The sequence below is a fragment of the Vidua macroura genome, chromosome 4 (genome assembly GCF_024509145.1).
Source record: "Vidua macroura isolate BioBank_ID:100142 chromosome 4, ASM2450914v1, whole genome shotgun sequence".
Classification (NCBI taxonomy): domain Eukaryota; kingdom Metazoa; phylum Chordata; class Aves; order Passeriformes; family Viduidae; genus Vidua; species Vidua macroura.
Window position 1 is genome coordinate 6,781,083 of NC_071574.1, and position 20,601 is coordinate 6,801,683.

Consider the following 20,601-nt stretch of genomic DNA (forward strand, 5'->3'; position numbering starts at 1 on the left):
CTGCCCTCCAGGTGCTCGGTGATGCCTGGAGAGCTGGACACGGGTGGGGGGAATGCTCAGGGATGCCCTGGAGAGGAGCAGGGGTGCTCATTCCCTCTTGGCTCAACTCCAAATGTAGCACAAGCTTCCCTGGGTGGGAGGCTGCTTTAAAACTGCATGTGTTGGAAGGTCACATAAAAATGACTGACCCTCTCAATTCAGACATAAGGGGTGGTGGGATGAACAGCTTTCATCCTGTTCACTGGGAACACTTTCATGGTCGGGGCAGTGAGTGGGGAATGGGCACTGATGGGAATATGTTGGAAGGTGGAGGTGAGAAATTACATCTAGTTATGGGGTAAGTACCAATGGAAAACTCTTAAGTCTGTTGGAAGATATTTTACTTCTGGGGTGCTGTCAAGTGCTGTTCCATGTTGATTTCTTATCACAATTCAGAGTGGTAATGCAAGTAAAATTCAGATATATAAAGAAGTTTTAAGTTGCAATCAGGTTATGCCTAGAATAGTCAGGACTATGTATCAAAAACCTTCATGGATGAAAGTTATATTGACACACCCTTGACAGAGGGATCTTAAATGATAATTGTGACAAACTAGATCGATTTGAAATGCTTAGCACTTGTTAACCGATAATTTTGTTTCAGCTGTAAGGGCAAGAGGCCAATTAGGATAGACTTTTCTGAGAGAGAATCTCAGAGGTTTTTAGTGTGTATTGAAAAAGAGAGCAATGAAACATATTGCACATTTTTCAGGAAAAAAACCTACTTTATATGATTATGTATTTTGCTGAATGCTTCCCTTTCTGCCCCTGAAGATAACCACTATGTTCAAGGTATCCAAACAGAAGGGACTTATCAGGGGTGTTTTTGAACAGCCATCTAAGACTGTTTCATAGTTCTTAACCAAAAGTTCTGATCACTTGTACTTGTGGAAAACTGACAGTGAAATTTCCACAGAACTGTTATTGGTCCCAAAGAAATCTTTCTCGAGGAAACTTTTACAGCTGCAACTTAGAGACAAGGCTGAATGGAAAACTGATTTTCCATGCCTCTGAACAGGCACTAACCTGCTTGATATGACTCCCAACAGGTACCCTCAGGATCAGATACAACTTTCAGTTCTGTTTTAAATCCGTGACCTGATCTTTTTAATCTATACTATTCTAATCATCATGTAATGCTTTACACTGGATCTGTTTCAACTATAACATTTTGTGTAAATAATTTGATGTTTCTAAGCTAGAAAGTCTAATTCAATTCCCTGAGATAACAGTCCAGTGACTGAGGATAATTGTGTTGCAGAGTTTAATGCAGGCTGGCAAGAATGGAGGCTTTATGTACTTTTCAGGGAAGGAGAAAGGGAATGTGCCTAGGAGCAGGACTCCAGCTCTTAAACAGAAAGAGTAAAGAATTTGTGGAATGAGTACATTACATAAAATAATAAATAAATCAAAAACCCCAAACCCCATATAATCAAAATGGTAGTTTTAAAACAAGGGTTCTTGAACATTTTTACATTTATCCTCTGCAGTCTAGTTCCTACAATCACTGTTCATGGTCCCTTACCCAAAAGGATGGGAGATCACTGTGGCAATGGCAGCATTGTCACTACTTGATAGAGTATTTGGTTTTACTTACCTGTTACATGCTTCAATACTAGAAATCAGTAATGGAAAACACTCTGTGGATAGATGATTTTGCAGCAGGCAGTGCAGAACAGTCAGCAGTTACAAAAAAACTCAACAAACCACTGTGTAAAACAGTGTAAAAAAGTAAAACACTGCATCCACTTGCACAGTGCAAACATCATGCAATGTGTCCTCTGCTCACTCTGTGCTCTGTGCTCACTCAGGAAACATGTATAGTGCCAGAATTTGGATGTACAAACTTTGAACAAAACAAAAACCTGTTTTCCAGCCTCAGAGCAATAATAACAAGAAAAGGCAAACAACTTTTTTCCCCTAAAAAGAAGTGTAAAACTTTTCTCTCTTATACTCAAGTGTCTGAAAACAGCTGCTTCTGCTATTTTCTTTCTGTACCTGAAATACAAACAAATACTTAACTCCAGTGACAGTAAAAACAGCAAAAATACTTTTTCAGACTTTTAGAAACATATGTTGTACCCAGTAAATAATTAGAATAATGATAATGACGATGCCAATAATGCAACTGTGTTTGAATCAAAGGTAATATAAATTGATGCCTCTGAAAAAAATTCTGGACAGCTATCCCATTAAGATATTTATAATACCAATAGATAGGATAATATATCAGTGGTTGATTTTGTCTTCTTTTTTTAATGTCAAGAGGAAATATAGCAGTGATAAAGTCATTATATTGTCATAAAGTAGCAAATCTGTTCCAAAGAATCAACTTAAAACTATCCTGAGGCTGATATAACCAAGAAACTGAAGTGATATATTTCCTTCATAAAAATAATCCTGGAGGTTAGTTGTGATCTCACTAACATATTTCACTCATTACAGCACTGGCAGTCAGATAAGAAGGAAAACAATATACAAAAACTACTGGTCCCTGTGTTTATGAAATTCATTTGAAGCCCCTAACATTGCTGTGAGCAACTTTGTAGGGCTTCTTCACAGGCTCTGCTGCCCTAAGCACGTCAATAGGATTGTCTGGGCTTGCTTCTTGTCCATCACTCCTGAGAAGGTCTGTGGATATAAACAGAAAGCAAGTAAGAAGAGTGGTACAACTCTTTGCTTAAGTTTTATTGGTCCATTGCCTTTTAATGTTCATTGAAGTCACTGAGGTTCTCTGCTTGAAAATTGTTGCTGCAGTACAATTACTGACAGTTATATGATTTAATTTTAAGGAGTTCAAATTAAAAAGGAGCAGTGATAATTTTTTTCTGCTGCCGGTATCTCAGAAGGAATTAGCACAAGTGTGGTATTTCATAACAGAGATAGATTCCATGAATGGATGATAGTGACTTGTGCTTCTTGGTGGCCCTACTCAAGAGAACATTAGATGCAGAATTCCTGAAGATTAAAAAAAAAAAAAAAAGCTTAAGAACCAGTTTTTCTTTGCACATCTCCTAAAATTCTTTGACAGCACAGTTAGCAGGAATACTTTTTTGATAGTCTGTTTTTTAACTTAGTTGTTGGAAGCCATGAATAGATATTAATCAAGAATTTGCTAATTCAACATCTGTGACCTTCTCCAATGCATTTTATGCCACTCTGGCTACATAAGTATTGTAGTGTGTGTGCACGGATTGGACACTTGGCCAACCCCCTCCTGTCACCTCCTCCCCTGAGTGAGGAATGTGGTGACAAGAAAAACCCATGTACCTTGGTCTTGCCTCAAAGCTGAGCAAGGACATGAGTGAGACATGGACCTGTAAGTCAAATCTAGGCCATGCACCTGGCTCAACTATTTAAGAATATCTAGCCCAGTGGAGAAAATACTGGTTCCATCTCCTAATGCATTAACGTACCCATTAATATTGCGAACTACCCTGAGTGTATACAGAAGAAAAAAAAAATGAACCTTTTACCAAAAAAACCCCATAATATACCCAAACTAAAAGTCTGATTTCCCTGTTTTGGTGATTTACTGGTCCATTGTGTTGTGATGAAGAGAGCTGTTAGTTGCAGAGCAACATTTTACAGTTTTTCCTTCAAAGTTGTGTAGCAAAGACAAATTTTAAATGAAAATATTAGAACCCTTTTTTTTCTTTCAGTATGATTTTCACAGCTGTTATTTTCTTTCTGTTTTAAACTATTGCCAAGTAGAAAAGAGGCAGAAAGTCAAAATGAGAAGCTATTGAACTAATAATGGTAACACTTTAAGCATCATTTGAGGAGACCTTAATCAATTATCTAGAAAATTTAGACCTGATGTGTCTGAATCTCTTGTCAACATTTAGGCAAAAAAAAATAAAGGCTCCAAAAGTATCATGCAAATCTGATTTTATCCCATCATGCTCTCAGCAGGGGAAAAAAAAGTGTCAAAACATTACAAACACTTGGATTTAATGATTTCCTGAGATGCAACAGTGCTGAATATGCTGTTACTACAAGATGAGTCCAGTCACCTGGTACTCAAGATAGTATCTAACTTACAGAAAAATGGTTAGTGCTGTAGCTGTTCTCCAACTTTTCATACTCCTGTGACTGTATTTTATCTTATTAACTGTATTAGTTCCTAAGACTTTGAAACCTTTAGGTTAGCAGCAATCACCATAAAATGTAGCACAACCTATTACATCAATTTTCACTTACTTTCTTCTCTCCTGAGCCCAAAAACCTGTATTGGTCTAAAATATATTGGTCTAAAATATATTGTTCAGAAGGGAAGGCATCAAGGTACGGTTTGGCAACAACAAAAAAAATTAGGAGCTTACCACTTCTCTAGGGAATTAAATGCTATAATCACCTTTCAGGATACTTTCTGAAAAGCTAAGTAGCTCTAGGGCTGCAACTGTTGGTCCTTAAATCATTTTTGTGGTCCTTCCCTATAATCATTCAACTTCCCCAAATCCTTTTAAAACTAAGGACCTCAGAACTGTACAAAGAAGCCAAGTTTACATCTTACTGCTGCCAATGGTAAAATCAAGTCCCTGTAGTTAGAAGGTCGTTTTCTACTTATAAATCCAACGACTGAATGAGCTCCTTAGGTACAGAATTGCAGCAGGGCTTCATGTTCTTTTTTTTTTTTTTTTTTTTTTTTTTTTGGTTTGGTTTGGTTTTGATTATGACTAAGCTCTGGTGCAGCTGTGGTGTGTATCTGCTGGCTACAAGGTCATAAATTGTGCAGCCAGCAAGAACGGCTGCACTCTGCTGCACTTTGCCTCACACAGTGCTGAGAGCAGAAATGTGTGTCCTTAAATTTGCCATTGTGCAATTACCACTTGCACTTGTGTGAGATTCAGTTATTTATATTGTTTTTTAGCTAGTAATAAAATATTTCTCATGCATCTCATGGGAATTCCATGATAAAGGGCAAAGTCTCTGAGGAAGGAAAGGGCAGGGCAGGGGGGGGTAGGGAAGGGAAAAGGGACAGAAAATCTCAGTCTAAGTGGTATCAGAGATCACTGTTGAGAACATATGAGTTAAACTCGACCTCTGTCACCTTCTTCTCTGATCTAAGACTATGGTTTTCCTTGTAAGAAACACTTAAACAGAAACTTCCCCTAAATATTAAGCCATAGTCACCTTTGTAGTTCATCTTACTTTCAAACTAATATCAGTAAGACTACTTTATGTGAGTTTTTTTAATTCCCAAAGTTTTTTAAATGCTATGTTCCTACTTAATTCTTTACAAATATTTTAACAGTCAGTTCTCTTTGCAGGAAAAAAAAAAAACTCCATAAAAATATCTGACAATTATTTTAAGTGTATGCTCAGCAAATTTCCCAGTAATAGCCTTTAGATGAGTTAAAAGTTAGATATATCTCTTACTGTGTTTTGGTAGTTTTTTCATCAGAGCACAAGTGCTTTCAGTCCTGCAGAATCTTATTAATGAGTGATCCAGAGATTCAGGTAAGAATTTTCTGTGATGCCATGAAGACTACTGTGGAACACAGCAATTCATATGTTCAGTATAAGAGTATGGGAGTAGGCTGTCAGACATTAAACATGTTAACTGTGCTGCTCTGAGCCAATTATTCCAGAGTTTCTTGGGATCAAATGAGCATCTGGTTGCCACAGGCATCTTTTTGCTGGAATGCATGATTAGTAGTGGAACATCTACTGTGCCTTCATGTTTGTGTCAAGATGTTGGACCAGACTGCCCAGGGAAGTGGTGGAATCATCACCCCTGGAGGTGTTCAAAAGGCAGGTGGATGTGGCACTTGGGGACATAGTTTAGTGGTGAACCTAGTGCTGCTTGGTTAATGGTTGCACTTAATGATCATAGAGGTCTTTGCCAAAGTTAATGATTCCATGATTCTGTAACATTTAATCATGTGAATATGTATTACTCAGGTCATTCAATATATAATCAAATAATTATTTTTTTTAATTGCCACTACCTCCAGCACTGGAAAAGCCTGCTCCAAGAAGCTTATAAGAGGTTGTGCAGTGAGGAGTGGCTATAGAAAACTAGAGTAAGCCAGGGATAAAATCTATTTACAACTTAGTGTGGGAATCGGATTGTTTGTGTTGCTTGCTGAATTGCTCACTGATAAAACTTTCACATATTCCTCTTGACTGGATGTGTACATTTTTTTCTTGCATCTTGCTGATGCACAGACAGATCTAAGTTAACACATACACTCTCCATGGATATCCACAGGATTTATGTTACTGATGGAATACCCACAATTCACATAATTCATGCTAGTCCTTCCATCCAAGTCCAGCAATTTCAATTTATTTTCCTCTGAACACTTACATGGATGAGGCTGAAATCAATGAACCTTTCTTGAACTTTTTGCCCTGACATCACAACAAGTTCTCCTCCACTAAGCACTAGTGTGTACTCTCCACAAAGGTTATTTGCTCTCTGCTCCCTTGAAAGCCAAACTTAAGAGTGGCTACTAAATTTGTGACTAATTAGTCCTGAAAGGGATAATTTTGATGTATGGAGAGAAAGGGGAGCAGTGGAAGGTTGTATTTCTCTCTGGGCTGCACTGGAAGGAAAACTGAGAGGTCCTATCTGAATTTCTTCCTTCTTCAACCCAATGGGCCTGCAATTCTTCTGAGTTATTCAGAATCAGACTATGAAAACTCTAGAAAGCAAATCCTCATTGTCCTACCAGACCAAGCTCTCATCTCTACATGAAGAATAGGGATAGTCCTCTAAAATAACAATGTTGAGGCACAGAACATAAGTATGACATATATTCTATGATTAACAAACCAAGATTTCATTTTAATCCTATTCTACAATTAATTGTACCAGTGCTGAGTGCAAACTCTATTTGCTGTCCTGCTCCTGTGCTTCTAAGAGTAATGAAATGATAAATCCATGTAAGATATATGCATAGGCCCAGGCAGGGGGGCAAGGTGAATGAAATCATTGACATACAGTAGTGATACTTTTGGGGTATTCTTGGGTGTCCTGGAACTCCTCTTTCAGTGTATGAAAAGGGGAACTCCAGCATGTCTTTGGTGAGAAACTGGAACACTACATTGCCTGTGTTGTTGCAAAACTGACAGACCTCGGATTTCTCCTGGAGACTGCAGAGGGAAGTGATGAAGACTATTTTTCAGCACAGGACTTGCAGCTGAAGTGATCTCAGGTCACAGGACATGGGAGTTTCTCACTCATCTGAGAGGTCAGAAGAGCAGCAGTCAGACCTGTGGCACAACAGACATAATTTTTGAGGCTGCACCTCACCTGTGACCTGCCTACTAGGCACTACAATTAATTGCTTTTAAATGTCTTGACATAATTGGAGCAGAAAACTCAGAAAGAAATAATGGTTAAGGTATGCAAATGGCCAAATGTGAAAAAATTGGGACATTTTAAAGATAAACCATGTAGAATATCATTGGTTATAGTGACCTTAAACAGTAACAAACAGACACACTTCACATAGCACAACAGTCTGCGTGAGAATTCAGCCTTCTTCATGAAAAGGAAGATTTTTTTTTTCTTAATCAGTGATAAGTTCTTTGTAATTTTCAAGAGAGCAATGTTGCTATTGTGAGGACTTAATATACTTCAACTGGGTTCAGAAACTGTAAAATACTGCATTTTAACCAAAGATTGTATAATGACAGTGAAATGTGCCTGGATTTCTCATTAACCATTTGCAGATTCTGGTTCTAATCCTAAAAGGGACACAACAGGCCTTTGAAAGAAGTTGTATCTTAGCACCATGTAGCTTTGTTGAAAATAGTTTCTTGCCATCTAAAAAGCATGTGCCAAAAGCTCTTAGAGACCTCTATTTTCATGTGAGAGACTGCACTGGATAACCATACTCGAGCTAGCAATTGTGGAACAGTGCAGTGGCTCTTAGGTTGTAAGCTGACCAGATGAAGAATTGCCAGTTTATTCTGAGGAAATTTGAATCAACAAAACATAATGGTTTCTGTTGATTTTGGGTAGCGTGTCTCAGATTTGAGGAGCTGAGAGGGGAAAGAAGATAATACTTTATCATTTTACATGCACATGTGTAGATTTTAATGTTCTGTGTTTCCTTGAGAGGAATCCCACGGTGCCAATTAACCTAACTTATTCCAAAACAATTCTCCGTTTGGAAAGAATAATTTTCATTGTGGGTGTTCCACGAAATTGTATGCCTCATACCCTGTTATTACTGAGATGTGTGCAGTGCAATTGAGAATGCCAGTTTCTTTTCCATGCTCTGTATAGATTATAGCTGTATCCCACACACAGTGCTAGATAATCCCTACTTTAATTTTGTTATGTGTACAAATCCTTTTTGTACATTTAGCGGTTTAAAAAATGTAAAAATCCATCATCTTCTGAAACTACATTTGTTAAAACCAAAAGCTGAATTTAGAAGTGATCAAAACCAATGAATAACATGGCAATTATCTAATTAAAAGGAAATTATTGCTTTTGCTGAAATATAACAGGCGGATCATGATAGCCAACACAAAATGGCAAAGAAGGAATAAAGTTACGCAGAAAATTCCATGGTTTTTAGCCAACACAGTTTCAACCACATGTTTTTCTTTAATGGGAGGAGGTTTAACAGTCCACTTAGGCTCCAGGATTCATCATCCCTTTAAGCTCTTGGACACCCCAAAAACTGTAATGAGGTCCTAATAATCCTTCAGGGAATCCATGGCACACTGGTGCTCTCAAAACCAGTCTGTGTCCTTGGGACTTCTTCTCTGTGCTTTCCTGTCCATCAGAGCTATGATTTCCTTTTGTTACATCCCTTGTACTGTGCCACATGGAAAAAGGGTCCTGTGTTTGTCTTGAAAGAGGTGAAAAATTGAGTAACACATTTACTTTCATAGTTAATACAGCCCAACTGCTATTCCTATATATATTTCCCCCAGATGCCACAGAATAATTTTCTTTTATATCCTCTTACACACATTTTCTCACAAGCTCTTAAATCTTATTCCTTAGACAGGATCAGCAAGTTGGGTTGAGGGAGGAACACTTCCTCCAAGGAGCACTAGTATATTATCATGTTTTCCACCCATTTTATCCCCTCTGCAGTAAAAGCTGGACAAATGATCTGCCCCTAATTAATGGTTTATATATAATTTTAGCTTTAAAAAGCAGTCAGAACTAATTTTTCCCATTACCAAAAACATAAAAAGCTCCAAAAGATGAAACCACTTAGTAGCTGACACTTATTTTTCTTCATTGTCAGTGTCTGCCTACATTCTCATATTGCTGGAATTTTTAAAGAAATTATTCCATAAATCTCAATAAAGTAATATTCTCTCTTAGATTTAATTTGGAAAATGGAATATACAATCTGTGGGAGAGAGGTCTGCAAAATACTTTCAACCATTTGTTTTTAATTTACAGCAGATACTTTTTAAAACCTTGATCTATCTTCACTGGCTTTGGACTGCAATCCCTACAGCTGAATTGCAACAACTTTAATTTATGTAATAATCATTATTTTTATGCTAACTGAATGCCTTGAAAAGAAATAAAAGAGGGAGTAAATCACCCAAAAACTTTTATATTTTTGACATTCTTAAAAATTTGGTGAATCTCCCTCAGCTGGATTCTCCATCACTGTAACAGCCCAGAGACAATACACAAGTGGTAGTAGATACATCAATCTGAGTGAGCTGTAGTGTAAATGAAGTTTATTTAATATCAAACTACATAAGAAAAGTACTTACTTGAGTTCTTCCTTAAAGAAAATGCATACCATAACAAACTGGATGCTTAATTGTTAGTGATGAATGCAAGATGGTATTGTACACCTCACAGAGGCCTAGTTGAAGACCTGCTCAAGTGCTATTGTGTCTCTTTATCAAGTAGCAGACCATGTTTAGGGCTGTTAAAACCCCGAGCATTTTAAAGATCTCAGCGAATCAAAAGAATCTCAGATCAGAAGAGAGGGGATGTGAAACTTTCATTGCTGCTGTTTTCCTTCCCCATAATGGCCTTACAAGATACCACAGGACAATATTATCAGGAGAGGATTGCTCCAGTGACTTTTTGGGGGAAGGAGACAGAAGTCACAGTGCTCTCATATAACAAGCAGGTGTGTGCCTGTGTAAATAAGCCAGAAGATCAAATAAACCTTAACAAGCCACCTACGAGGTCACTCCGGTTTGCCCCTACGGTGACTTAGAGATCACTGCCCTGCCAAACCCAGGGCAGTTCCAAACATCATGTCCAAAGTCTGAAGCAGCAGACAAATCCAAAAGTAGGGAATATTAGGGAACTGCCTCACAGAAACCAGCCCTGGTGGGGTTTTACCCCTCTCCTAAGTCTCCCTCAGTGGGAAAACAAAACTATTTCATAGACAGGATCCATGTTTCTCCAAAGGCCTGTGGGGCTGGGAGGACCACAGGTACAATTGGACCAAACCCTTTATTTACAAATGTTTGGTAAAGAAATGTGTAATGGATTACTTAATTTAAAAGTAATGTCATCCTTGAAACAGAAACATTGAAAACTGTGGTTTTTCTGTAGTGTAGTGAGTCAGCATTTTGTAACTTGCAACATTTAACACTTCTTGTAGAGATACATTCTCCTTACAAATTATATTATCCATTAAAAACTTTTGCTTTTAAAATAGTTTATTAAACTTTTACGGTACAAATAAAAAACCAAAAGGAACATAGTTCTATACAATCCATATAGTTCTCTGTTTTGTATAAAAGGCATATAAATTTCATCAATGTGTGTAAATTTGATTTTATTTTACCATCTGCATAAATATTTCAACTTCCAGGAGTAAGTATTCTAAGGAAAAAAAGGTAGCAACTGACTAAGGGAAGTGAACTTAATTTGCTCCTTACTAACCTAGCAACTTCTGAAATCACTTCATATGAATGGTCAAAAAAAACCAAACAAAATGCATGAAAGAAAATTACTCTCAATCTGAGCAGAACTAGAATTATTTCTAATAAGGCCTGATAATTCCTTTATTTGATTAAAAAAATGTACCTTCAATAACCTATGAATAATTGAGGTGAATTGAAACATAATGAACTACAATCCTTGGTGCTGAATTTTATTTATTTGATTTCCTTAAGTGTTGCAGTTCATCAAAGTAGAAATTACAAATGATTTCATAAAAGTGAAGAGAATGTCTTACGCATGTGTTAGATGTTCTAAATATGCAGCGAAGGGGAGGTTTTTGGGGAAAAAAAAGGGCTTCAGAACTGAAGCACTGGGTTTTAAAACAGTGTCTGCAATGTGCTGACTTGGTTAGCAAATGTGTATGGCCACTGAGCAGTAAGCAGTGATAAAGCAGAAAGTGCAAAGGCTATTGCTGTGTTATAGGATCACTCTGTCTGGAGTATTCAGAGGAGCTCCCAAGGCTGGACTGCACAAAACTTGCACTTCTTCCATTATGTTTCCTTGTTTTCTGTGTGAATTCTGCCCATTTACAAGAAGGTAGAATAGGGTTTCCTTAATGCTGTCCTCAAGTGCACAATTCTTCATTTGATCAAAAACTAGTGGAATTAGGATTTGTGTTCAACTGATTAAAGGTCTGGGTCCATGATACTTTGTTTCAGTTCTAGCTGTTTGAAACTTTATCGTCTTAATTTTGAGACTGAACATACACTGTGTTGTTCTAATTGCACTGGCTTTTTGCAAAGAACTTTGTACTGTATTCAGCCAAGTTACAGGGTTTCCAAGATCATGGTCTTGGCTCAGGATAAATGGAGCCAATGAGCTAAACAAATTCCTGCTTTCTTGGTTCTTATAGTACGAGAAAAATGGAAAGAGCAGGATACTTTTACTGCTTTGTACAAGTGAAACAATCCTGGAAACTGCAAAAATGTAAGTTAGCTGTGTTTATGTCAGAAAGACACACAATTTTAGAAATTATTTTTAGCTTTCTTTCAAAAAGTGAACTACAGATTATAACATTAATGAAGCAAACCTTTCTTGGAAAATTTAAGGAAAGTTCTGTTTAAGATAATCAGTTTGGGATGTAAAATAATGAAGAAATTGATTCTAGTACAGACCAAATATTGTGTTCTCATAACGTTTAATAGTAATAGCTCTGTGTTGAACGAGGATACACATGTCTATATTTGTTTCAACTTCTGTTATTGAGAATGCTTTTCTAATGAGATAGATTTTAAAACTGGGGTTGAAATAAATGAGTAATGGAAAAAAAAAGAGAAGGGACTTCTAATCAGGAAAACAGTGTACATTCTTTCAAAGTCATGTTTATAAGTTCAGAGAAGCAGTGGATCTAGTTCAAAGACAAACCATATTTCAATCTGCTTTTCAGAACTATAGTTCACTACTAAAGATTGTTTTCAGCTGAATCTTAGCCCAACAACAGCTAATTACTTGAGATACATTACTGGGCATCATCATGGGCTTTCCATTGTAAGGTATCTCAATTTCTATGGAATACTGAAGGGGCAAATCTAGTTTTGATGCAGATCTTGAGCAAAATATATGAGTTGATTCAGGAAGTTAACGTGGTTAAGCCACTAAATAAAAGCGACCATAATATAATTAAGCTCAACATCCTCCCATGGGAACCTGCCATAAGGTAATAATATTAAAGTACTTTTCAAAAAAGGAAGATTTTTATATTGAGGAAGTTAGAAATAGCCTGAAGGGGAAAGTTAGGAAATTAAAATCCATAGGAGCAGCATGGAGATTCTTTAAAAGTACCTTATTAGACTCAGGGAAAATATGTATATACTGGAACAATCAGGAATCAAGAAGGTGAGAAATATCACGAGGTAAAAGGGAATGTTCAGGCCCCCAAAAAATAATAATCCTATAATAAAATGGAAATCCAACTCAAGTGGCACTAATAGAGCAGAATATAAATTCAGAACACCAGAGTAAGGGTTATATCCTGCCATTGTTTCAATGACAGAGTAAGTAGGAGTTTCCCATAAATATTAATGGTAGAACAACATTCTGAGGTTTGAGAGGAAATTTAAAGGACAAATATGGAAAAATACACAGAATTTTTAAAGACATCATGATAGAAGAACTTCCTCAAGCTAGGTGATGATCTTTGGCAGAGGCTAGTTAGGTGAACCAATGGAGTATAAAAACAAAAGATACAACTTGATTTCTTTCCATAAGAGAAACTAAGAAAAGTACATCCTATAGTTGGTGTTTAACATCTGCTGCTTCTTCACTGTAGGATGAGACGGGGGGGAAAGAAAAGAGGGAGAAGAGAAATCATGGAAAGCACCAGCATAAATTACCCTACAAATAAGTACTCTAAAGCAACTGAAAATGAGAGTAGTTAAGGTAATGAAGCTGTGCTATTTGTTTTTACAAAATTTCATTTTTGAGTCTGGCCTTAAAAGGGCTCTGAAGGTCATCCTGCAAATAACAGAGAAGGGAGAACAAAAAATCGTAGATGAAATTGTAGGAGAATTGTGAAATTAGGCCAAAAAAAAGCATCTTGTTTAAATGTTGATTTCTTGCCACAAACAGAATGCTGTCAAAGAATCTGTAAGATAATGAATAAAAAGTAATTTATATTTCTAGAAGTTTTTATTTGGTGTTTCTGAAGAAAGTGGTATGAGGGATTGCTGCTCATGCAATAAAGACATGAGCTGTTGTGGTTCTGACTGCACTCAGGCAAGAACGGCACTATACCAATGCCTCTGGACATATCTCCAGTACACTTCTAAATTAGGAGTGAAAAACAAATAGAAGAAATAAATAATCCATATCTTTAAAATAATTTTAAAATGTGTAATCTTGTATTGCTTCCAGAAAATCAGCTGTTACGTTGAAAAGTTCATAACTAAGTGTCTGAATTTGCTGGTGATACAAGATTGAGTGTGTTGGAAGGAAGTCTAGAGAAATTTTTTTAAATATAAGTAATGAAATGGCACAGTAATTCATTATAACATAAAGGATCTTTCAACACACAAAGAGCTCTCTCATCTATTTTGTTCTATCCTGGAAAAAATATAAGAAGTGTCAGTGACAGCTCCAAAAATCTAACCAACTATAAAGAGCAGGTATTGAGCAATATCTAAAAGAGATATTTGGGTAATGAACACTGTCACTGTTTAACTCAGCAGCATCCTCAGCAGTACAGCAAGATACAATTGAACAAAATAGTATTGAAAAGGGTTTTGACAGCATCTAAAAATATATTTAATTTGGAAAAAACAAGATCTAGCAGAAATAGGTGAAGTAATACATTTCAGATAAGGCAATATGGCCTTTTCATTCTGTTTTTCCTTTGATGAAACAGTTTAACAAACTGAATTGTCACACTTGAAAGGAATGACATTTAAGCAACATAATCACTTGTCTGCTACATGCTACTGCTTTGATGGTTTCGATTCAGCACCAATTAATGAAGTATTTGCCTGTAGCTTTTCTGCTACTATAATTTATTATTCAATTGCTTACAAAAAAATACAGCAGCCATGTAGCTTTCCTGATAGGGAATTGGCCATCTGTCAATAACACTGTGTGCAGGTAGGTCCTATGCCTGCTGGTGTGGCAGCCTATAGAACAATCACCTTTAATCTTTGCTTCAGATTCCTTGTCCAGAAATAATGTAGGGCTAGTGTTTGTTTTCTGCATGGGACAGGACCAAGCATCTCAAAATTAGCTTTTATGTGAAACTTGAGTTGTGCTGCAAAGCTTGGTGACTCGATAACTCTTTTAGGCTACCAGACTCACATGTATAGGCTGGTTTGTATCAGGGCTGGATGCAATAGAAAGCATTTCCAGCAGTAACTAGGCATTGTCAAGATACGCTTCTGGGGAAGCTTATAAAATTACAAAATGTTGGACACTATATACAATAAAACAATTAAATTCAGAGAGGCAGCTTCAAAGGCACATATAAAGCCAATGGTCCTTGCTCACAGAGACCTGCTGTGCTACTGCATGAAATTGAATATTGTTTGGTAAAAGGGATTCATTGCTCTATAGAGATCCAGGTCATAATCCAGGATATGCAAATTAAAGATTGTAGTCCCTGTCATGAATCAAGTGCAGAATTCTTCTTCTAATCCTTAGGAAGGTTGTTTGGAAACCTTCTCAGGTCAAGACTAGAAATTCTAGTAAAAACAGAAAAATAAAAGGGGAAAAAGTCCATAACAACATAACAAATAGCTTGATAGATTAAATCTTTAGATTAGATGCCTGAACTGTTTTTTTTTTACCAATTAGGGTTTTCCAACAATACCTGCCACAGAAATATTTTGCCAAAAACCCTAGACTAGCATAAGAGTCACAGACTCTCATAGAGAACGATTACATTGGGGATGTCATTGTCCAATTTCATTGTCACACTTAACTACCCCACTTGCAGAGCAAGGTCCCGAAGCCTTCTATTCCCTGGGCTGAACAAGCCCCACTCTGGTGACCTCTCCACAGAGGGCAAATGCTCCAGTCCCCAGCCCCCCTTCACTGGATTCACTGTGGTGTAGTGACACCACTCTGGTGCTGAGGAGCTGTAGAACTCAGAACTACAGGTGCAGTGTTCTCTCTGCAGCCTCCTGAGTGCGGGGAGAAGGGAGGATGATGGGTTTCTCCTGCTGCTCTTGTTAAGCAGCCCAGTCTGCGGCTGCTTTTCTCTGCTGCCAGGGCTCTCTGCTGGCTCACGTTCAATTCGCTGTCTGCCGAGACCCCACACTCCCTTTCAGCAGAGCTGTCCCCAGCCAGTCAGTTCCCTGCCTGCATTGTTGCAAATGTAATGGGATTTGGAAAAGAAAAAGTCTGCAGGAATCTCTATCTGTAGTTCTGATTCATTCCTTCTGGCTGGCTATCCAGTCAGAGGTAGTTCTTCCCCAGCACAACGGAGATCAAAGTTTCTGTTTAAAAACTAGAATCTAGAGATAGCCTCCCTGAGATATCTTTCTTATCCTCCAGTCCCTCTTCCCACCATAAAACCCATCAAGCTGCTTTAAACACTGTAAAGTTTAGAACTTCATATCAGGCTGGCTCCTCTCTGTCTTAAGAATTACTTTAATTCCTCAAACAGCAGTATTCAAATGAAATTTGCTAAGTGCATGGATGTGCATCAGAGTTCAGAAATTACAGATGCTGTGATGTTACTGCAGATGTGCACAGAAGGGTGTGAAAGAAGCCTCGCCACTCACACTATTTCCACTGAAGACTGTCCTTTAAGGAGTTGATTTTCAGAACTCTTAATCGCTGCTGTAACCAGATACTCAGACTTGAATATTTATTATATACGTAAGGCATTAAATACTTATTGTGATTTATAGCTTGGGTTAGGATGTTATTTTTAAATAAGCCATGTAAAGTACCTTCAGTCCTGTCCATTCACACACGCATGAGGCAGACTCCAAAATCATGAAATTGGCTTAAAAGCCATGTGCTTAAAAAGTTCATTTGAAAACAGGGGGAGTGGAAATTCACTGCCTCCTTAGTTTTTAGTTTGATTTGTGTTCTCAGACTTCTTCCTGCAATCAAGAAGTCTGACGGTTACAAATTAAAAAGCTGAAAACCTACTTGCAGTGCTTTATTCTACTAATTTCAGCTTTCAATACACCTCTTATACTTCGCAAGGCTTGTAATTTAATTGCAAGCATTGGCTACACGACACACTAAGATGTGTGCACACAGCTATGTAGCTGAAAACTCCACAACATAATGAAATATTAGTTGTAATTAACAAGAGACTGGATTGCTGAGGTTCTGTGGCATGCCTGCAAATGTTTGAGCCCACATTCCTTCCATACAGTCAGCTCTGACAAGGCTCAAAAGTCCCTCGTGCAGGGAGACTGTGGGAAGAGCCCATATGGGCAGGGAGCAGGGGAACCTGCTGGTGTTCTGGAGAATATCTGCTTTGTTTCAATCCTCAGAGCAGAAAGGGCAATTTTCATATTACACTTATTACATTTGGTGTGTCCCTGGGAGATTTTCCTCTATCAGTTCCAAGAACAATCACAAGGAAATATTTCTGAGTTTATGAATTTGTAGAGGAAGTGAATTTACCACTTTTAAATATGTTTAAGCAGTTACATTTTTATTCCTCAGATCTACCAAACTGTGTATAGCCTGTCATTTTTTCAGAAGTTACTGTTCTTTTTCTCCTAAGGGAATATGGTTTCTGTAGCTTTAGTGAGGCTCTACTAATTATTATGTACCTCATATTTCTAAAGAAGAAATTATATTTATGTTAGCTATTTTACTTTCAGGAATTGTTCCATTCGGTACTTAAGTATAGATTGCAAATGTGTGGATTTCCTATTCCTTTTTTGGGGGAAGGGAGGGTAATAGAAAATGTTGGCATTAATGAAGGAATAATATATCAGTGTGTTACAATATTCTGACAACTCTAGTAATTTTTTCTACTTTGAATTTGAATAACTGTCACATTTAGCTAATGTCCATTCAAATGCAAAAGTGTAAATAATGACATAATTTAAAACAGATGCCCAAGTCTTCCAACAACCACAACAAAATCAGGAATAATGAATAATATTTACTTAAATTTCAAGTTTATATTAAGTAATGCAATGGACTATTTGAAAAAATTGTCAGGAGTCTTTGGATTAAATGGGTCCACATCATTTGTGTACTGCATATCTTTGAAAGATGACTTGAAAGATGAGATTCCAGTTGATAATTCCGTTACAGATTAACTCAACTGGTAGATATTTGTCTAAGGACAAGGAAGCTAATGAGCCAGTCATGCTGAAGCAACAAAAAATGAGTCCATGACTCCTCCAAAACATTTTTTAAGTTTGATTCCAAGAAGCCTTTGCAGACCAAAGGCTCTGTGATAAATGTGCATTTGTCACATGGAAGGGAAAATTGTTTTCTACATAAAACAATTATGATGATGCTTATTTCTTTTAGGAGAAAGCAACACCAAAGAGCATGGTTCCTTTCTTCATGTGAGCCCTAAGACTTGGGACTGAAACTTTGGTTTTTACAGACAATCACATTTTTGACAAATTGCTACTGCTGTACTCCTATAATTCCTGGACTGTTTGGGGTTTGGTTTTGTTTTGTTTCAAACAAATTACAAAGATGGCTTAACTTCAGAGAGATTTTCTTAATGAAATCCATTCCACCCAGAAGGTGTTCTCTCTAACAAATGGGAAACATCACTAAATTTAACCTAAAGTCTGAGCATATGGAAAGCTACATAGATGATGTCAGACATTACAAATATTATTTGTACTTGCTAGTTTACTTCAAGGGAAATTATGAGAATGACATCATGATGATGACTGACTAATTTTTATTAGTGTTTTCTCTCTGAAACTCTAGACTTAGAGAAAGAAAAACAGCTTTTAAAATGCCATATCTGTTATTCTTTTCTAACACTTTGTGATTTTCTTATTTATAAAAGATATTCATATTTTAAAATACCATAGATACTATCAGGTCTTATTCTACTCCTTTGACATGTCAAATATTTTTGTCAAAAGAAAAAAAAAATTATCATTTAATGCTCATAAAAGATAGGAAATGATCACATCTTTTAAATTAATTGCTGCTTGGGTTGGCCTACGAACCTATAAACTCTGCTGGAAGAGTTGCAGCTAATTTCTTTACAACAGTTTCTTACTCTGGGAATGAATTATGCTGATGAAGGGGTGATGACCAGCTTAGGAATAGCGATGCCTTCCTGCAGTCAGCAAAGACAAATCACAGGGTGCCACAACTTCGGAAACATCCAAAATCCACAGAACCTGTAGAGTTCTATTTTACAGCAAGAAACCCAGTCATGCAGGTTCCATGAGTACTTTTTGCAAAGGTCTGTTGGGTAATTTTGTTGAGGACCTCTTACAGGATCAGCTTCAGCTCTGCAGGGCTGCTCAGGCACTCTGTTATCTTCAGAGCCAGAGAAAGCAGCAGCCAAGGACACCAATAAAACAGTGTCTCCCACGGCAAGGCAAGAAACATTCTTCAAGTCCAGACAAAGGGCATCCCTACAGGAGTACTGTGAGGATCATCAAGGGATGAGATACAATGATTCAAGTCAGTAGGGACTCCACAACTAAAACCTGGTGGGTGGCACAGCAAGCCGGAGAATTGTGGAGAATTCCCCTCCCTATTTTTAGGAACTTAGCACCAGCAGACTGCATTCCTGGGCTCTTTACTGAGGACAAGATTAGGCCACAGGACCACAAATCTCCATGACCATATTAGTATCTTTCTCCAAATGCTCTTGCCCCATTCAGCACTGTGTTTATGGTTGACCTCAAAGGCAATGGTTTTATAAATGTGTTTATGGTTCAGGATGTTCATAGATGTTATACATATTAGGACCTTTGTTTATCTGTGAAGACTTGTTTTCATGAGAAATTAATGTTTATGGTGTCACAGTGCTTACACACTCCAGGGTACTTTAATTGCTGTGCTCCAATGGAGCCATCATATTCATGAATTAATTTAATATGCAAAATTCAAGGATGAATTTAGCATCAATAATTCCTGCCAGATCTGCGTATTTGGCTCTGACTTCTGGCATAAGGTGATGCATTGTCAGTCTCAACTCCCACGTAGATATATTTACATTAGGTGTGCAAAGGCAAGGTTCACAGTGGGACTCCCATGGCTGAGTTAAAGTCCCACTGGTAAAGCTTTTGAGAAATTGCGCCCTCTCAGTCTTTGTCACCCTCTTGCCTTACCAATGCTGAGTGAGTAACTGCTCTTATTTCATTCCAGTGCAAAGCAAATAAAGTTCAGCAAATAACTGCGGCTTGGTACCGTCATAAGGCATTACATATTTTTACTTCCAGAAAATCCAGCAACATCTTCCATAAATGATGTGTATGTGAGTTCAAAGATATCCCAAAACAAGAGGTCTAGGTCGTATCAATGGCATCCTTCAGCTCAGCACAAAAGGAAAAGTTAGTTCTGAGACTGATTTGCAGAGCAATTCCAAAGAGAGCTACACCACCATGTAATGGGCCTATGCTCCAAGGAATGCTCCCCTAACCAGCCCCATTTGCAAATGATTTTCAGGATAAAAATGAGCAAATGATCCGTAATAGATAATAAACAGCTAATCATTACATCACACATACCACATCAGTTAATACAGATACATTTATTAAACCTCTTTTATATATGACTTAACGTTAAAGCATTCTGTTTTATCAAGGATTCAAAGGAATTAGAGTTTAATTTGTTATTTTAGTATACTATACCTTTAAATTGTTGACATATAAGTTGTATAAATAGAAACACCATAAATCTCTTAAAAAATGTACCATAAATTTTTTATGTATGACCTTTAAGTAACAGCAGTCTGTTGCATAACTCTGCAGGGGAAGTCACATGGTGGAAACCTCATATTTCCTTAAATTTATGGTTGTTTCTTGGTGGTCTAAAAGACTTCTTTCTTTTTTTTTTTTTTTTCTAAAGTTGTAATCTTAGTAAATTGTTTAATGTTTGGTCTAATGCAGGTCAGTGTAAGTTCTTATTTAGATTTATAATAGGAAATATATAATGTCAGATACCAATGAAGCCTGGCTAATAAAGTCAAGGATACCAGTGTTATGTTTCATTATAATGATGTGAAGATAATGCCTTTAGCTGCATAACCACCACGTTAGCTA

General features: G+C 37.2%; 1 protein-coding gene across 1 annotated transcript in view; it reads left to right on the forward strand.

Moving 5' to 3' along the window:
- The window catches only part of HHIP (hedgehog interacting protein), a 72,088-nt gene that overhangs the window by 16,059 nt on the left and 35,428 nt on the right, over positions 1 to 20,601 (forward strand). The window lies entirely within an intron of this gene.